Here is a 5,268-nt window from a genome sequence, read left to right as displayed (position 1 = left end):
CTACAGTGATCTAGCCAGTTTCGTATTGGTAGAAGAGTAAACAAATCTATCAACAAAACAGAATGGACAACCCAACATCGTTATATCCATCTAGGTCTCTGAGATTTGCAATCCATTAGCTATCGCATCCCTAATCTTATTTTTGTCTTTTTATGCCTAGAAGACATTTCTAAACAGAGACAATCATCTGGAATTCACATTTACGTCTGTAGTTTATTATACATACAGAGAACTATTTACATAAAATAAAATAATATAGAGCCATACTAAGGTCTTAAAAATATTTGAAGTAAATAAAATCTCTTTCAAGGTAGTTACAGAATTTGCCTACAGATTAGGATATTTACTTTTCCTGCCTGACACTATTCAGGTAGGGCAAAGGACCACATTATTAACCCCTCTAATTTCAGATTTCCTATACCTTTGATGATAGTAACTTAATAATTCCTGCTTTTTGCCTTTTGCATGGAAAATGAAAGTACCTCAAAGCTTTCTGTCATGGATAATAGGAAGACAGTAGGACAGTCAATAGAAACCAGGGTTGACACAGAAGCCATGTTGGGATTCATAGGTCATATCCATTCATCACCCCTTGTCAGCTGTATCAATCAATTCCAGTCAGCTGGAAAATATGAGCAGAGATGAGGGAAATACTCAGAATTACTCTACAATTCAGTTCAACTATTTCGGAATGTATTGTAATTATTGACTGATTATTAAAGTATAGTAGTATTGAAGTAGACTTACAAAAATTGCTTTTCTCCTCCCATATAGCAATATGTTCCATTCTTTCTATCCAAATGTCTCAAAAAGTTGTTCTAAAAAAGGTAAAACAACAGGAACGGTGAATTTCCAATAGTATCTTATGCTTGTATACATAGATAAAGATCTACAGAAATTTTAATAAAATAAATATGTTCATTTAGCAAAAGGTAATGCATTAACAAACTTTACTATGATATTTAAATGTATATACCATTGTACAAATACTTATCTATACTAAAATAAAAAATTAATAACATTTTAATATCAGCAACAACAACAAAAAACAAAATTTGAGATTTAAATAGGACCAAAATATCAAATAACAATAAAAACATTTATAAATGGTGAGAGGAAAACCTAATAAATTCTAAGTGATTAAAGAAAAATTAAGGATACACACATAAATGGAAGTCTATTATGAATTTGAATATTCAGTAATTTAAATATTTAATTTTTACTTATATTACTTTACAGCTTTTATGACGTCTCAGCCAAAATCCCACAAGTTCACGTGTTTGCATGTGTAAGTATGTGTATATGTGTGAAACTAGAACTACTGAATCCAAAATTTATATGGAAATATAAAGGATCACAAATAACAAGACTGGCATAGTGGAAGGACCAACTCTAATGGAAAGTGGCACTTATCTCAGAGCTGCAGAAATTAGCAAGAAGGACATCTGATCAATGAGCAAGCAGAAAGAGCACAGAAACTGACCAATACACACATGTATTACTTACTTAATTGATAGGAAATGACAGCATTTCAGAGTTGTAGAATAGTGTTTTCAATAAATAATTTTATTCCAGTTCCCTACTATGGAGAGAAAAAAAGTTAAATTTGCTAATTCTCAAACTATTTTTAAAACTAAGTTCCCTGTAAAGAGTAAAAGCAAAATAAAAAGTAATAAAAAACTCTTAGAGGATAATAAGAGATACCACTCTTACTATCAACTTTTAGAATGGAGGAAGTATGGCAATATTTATTCAGTATTGGAAGAAATGTAATTTGATTGACTATGGCAATAGATGTGACAACATCCACTGAAGTTCAACATACTCAAGTTTAGTGTAAAAATAATACCACTCTTGGATGTATTTAATTATGATGTATGTATTTGAGTACTGAAACATATACAAGAATGTTTATAGCATGTCAAATCAGAAATCACACAAATGTCTCTTAACACCAGAATATACGAAAACTTTGAGGAAAAATACAATGACATGAATAGATTGCATCTATATACAACAATATAGTTAAATATCGTAAATATTAAGGTTAGCAAGCTATCCAAGAACAGCTAATATATTAATTCACTTGTGTCTAGTCCTTAAGTAGCCAAAATGAAATTATACTGTTAGAAAACAGAATTATGCCCCTTTAAGAAGAAGAAAGAATGTAGTGACTGGAAGAAGCATGTGTCTTGGTAAATACTAAAATATATTATTTTTCTAGGCTTGGGTATGGTTACATGTAATCACTGTGGAATAATTCATTGCATTGTAAAATTTTGTCCTGTGTACTTTTACTATATGCATTATATTTTACAATAAAGTTTAAATAATCAAAAGGATTTATTTTTTCCCAAAACAGGATTTGTTCAGTCCAGAAATCTCTAATGTTTATCAATTTCATTGTCCAACTTTCCTGTCTCAGAATTATTTCTAAATATTTTCCAGGTATTCAAAGTTTCCTGTTCCTATTTCTTTTATATATTCCCTCCTTAAACACTATACTCTTATTATTACTATTATTATTCTCAAGTTAGTTAACGTATAGTGTAGTCTTGGCTTAAGGAGTAGAACCCAGTGATTCATCTCTTACATATGACACCCAGTGCTCATCCCGAAGAGTGCCCTCCTTAATGCCTGTCACCCATTTAACCGATCCCCCCACACTCATCAAACCTCAGTTTGTTCTCTGTATTTAAGAGTCTCTTATGATTTGCCTTTCTCACTGTTTTACTTATTTTTCCTTCCCTTCCCCTATGTTTATCTGTTAAGTTTCTCAAATTCCACATAAGTGAAATCATATCTTTCTCTGACTGATTTCTCTTTGCATAATACCCTCCACTTCCATCCACGTGTTGCAAATGGCAAGATTTAATTCTTTTTCATCACGGAGTAGTATTCCATTGCATGGAGATTAGATAGATAGATAGATGATAGATAGATAGATAGATAGATAGATAATAGGTAGATCACATCTTCTTAATTCATTCTTCCATTGATGGACATTTGGGCTCTTTCTATATTTTGGCTATTGTTGATAGTACTGCTATAAACATTGGGGTGCCTATGCCCCTTTGAATCAGTACTCCTGTATCCTTTGAATAAATTCCTAGTAGTGCAATTGCTAGGTCATAGGGTAATTCTATTTTTAATTTTTTGAGGAGCCTCCACATTGTTTTCCAGAGTGGCTGCACCAGTTTGAATTCCCACCAACAGTGCAAGAGGGCTCCCCTTTCTCTACATCCTCGTCAACATCTGTTGTTTCCTGAGTTGTTAATTTTAGCCATTCTGACCTGTGTGAGGTGGTATCTCAGTGTGGTTTTGATTTGTATTTCCTTGATGATGAGTGATGTTGCACATATTTTCATGTGTCTGTTTGCCATCTGGATGTCTTCTTTGGGAAAGTGTCTATTCATGTCTTTTGTTCATGTCTTCACTGGATTATTTGTTTTTTTTTGCGGGGGGGTGTTGAGTTTGGTAAGTTCTTTATAGATTTTAGATATTAACCCTTTATTCAATGTCATTTACAAATATCTTTTCCCATTCCGTGGTTGCCTTTTAGTTTTGTTGATTGTTTCCTTTGCTGTGAAGAAGCTTTTTGTCTTGTTGAGGTCTCAATGTTCACTTTTGTTTTTATTTCCCTTGCCTTGGAGACATGGCAAGTAAGAAGTTCCTGCGGCCAAGGTCAAAGAGTTGCTGCCTGTTTTCTCCTGTAGGATTTTGATGGTTTCCTGTCTCACTTTTAGGTCTTTCATCTATTTTGGATATATATTTTATGTATGGTGTAAGAAAGTGGTCCAGTTTCATTCTCCTGCATGTCTCTGTCCAGTTCTTCCAGAACCATTTGCTAAAAGGACTATCTTTCTTCTATGGCATATTCTTTTCCAGCTTTGTCAAAGATTAGTTGGCCATATGTTTGTGGGTCCATTTCTGGGTTCTCTATTATATTCCATTGATCTGTGTATCTGTGCCGAACCATATTTCTTGATGACAGCAACTTTGTAATACAGGTTAAAGTCTGGGATTGTGATGCCTCCTGCTTTGGCTTTATGTTTTAACATTACTTTGACTATTCAAGGTCTTTGTGGTTCCATACAAATTTTAGAATTGTTTGCTCTAGCTCTGTGAAGAATGCTCGTGCTATCTTGATTGGCATTACATTGAACGTGTAGATTACTTTGGGTAATATCGACATTTTAATATTTTTTTCCTGATCCATGAGCATGGAATGTTTTTTTTTTTTTTCATTTCTTTGTGTCTTCTTCAACTTCTTTCATAAACTTTCTATAGTCTTCAGTGTACAGATCTTTTACCTCTTTGCTTAGACTTATTCCTAGGTATTTTATGGGTTTTGGTGCAATTGTAAATGGGATCAATTCCTTAATATCTCTTTCTGTTGCTTCATTATTGGTGTATAGAAATGCAACTGATTTTTGTGCACTGATTTTATATCCTGCAACTTTGCTGAAATCATGTATCAGTTCTCACAGTTTTTTGGTGGAGTCTTTAAGGTTTTCCTGTAGAGTATCATGTCATCTGCAAAGAGTAAAAGTTTAACTTCTTGTTTGCCAATTTGGATGCGTTTTATTTTGTTTTGTTGTCTGATCCTGAGGCTAGAGCTTCCAACACTATGTTAAACAACAGTAGTAAGAGCAGACAACCCGCCGTGCTCCTGATCTCGAGGGAAAGCTCTCAGTTTTTCCCCATTGAGGATGATATTAGCAGTGTGCTTTTCATATATGGCTTTTATGATGTTAAGGTATGCTCCTTCTATCATTACTTTCTCGAGGGATTTTATTAAGAAGGGATGCTGTATTTTGTCAAAGGCTTTTTCTGCATGTATTGACAGGATCATATGGCTCTTATCCTTTCTTCTATTAATGTGATATGACATTGATTGATTTGTGAATACTGAACCAGCTCTGCAGTCCCAGAATGAATCCCACTTGATGATGGTGAATAATTCTTTTAATTATTAGTTTTATTAATTAATTTATATTGAAATATTGAACTGAATAGTCCTTCTATCCCAACTTTCTGGAGGGTTTTTATTAAGAAAGGATGCTGAATTTTGTCAAATGCTTTTTCTGCAGGATCATATGGCTCTTATCTTTTCTTTTATTAATGTGATGTATCACATTGATTGATTTGCGAATTTTGAACCAGCCCTGCAGCGCAGGAATGAATCCCACTTGATCATAGTGAATAATTCTTTTTATATGCTGTTGAATTCGATTTGCTAGTATCTTGTTGAGAATTTGTGCATCC

This window comes from Panthera uncia, assembly GCF_023721935.1.
Source record: "Panthera uncia isolate 11264 chromosome A1 unlocalized genomic scaffold, Puncia_PCG_1.0 HiC_scaffold_16, whole genome shotgun sequence".
Lineage (NCBI taxonomy): Eukaryota > Metazoa > Chordata > Mammalia > Carnivora > Felidae > Panthera > Panthera uncia.
Note: the sequence above shows the minus strand (reverse complement) of the source record.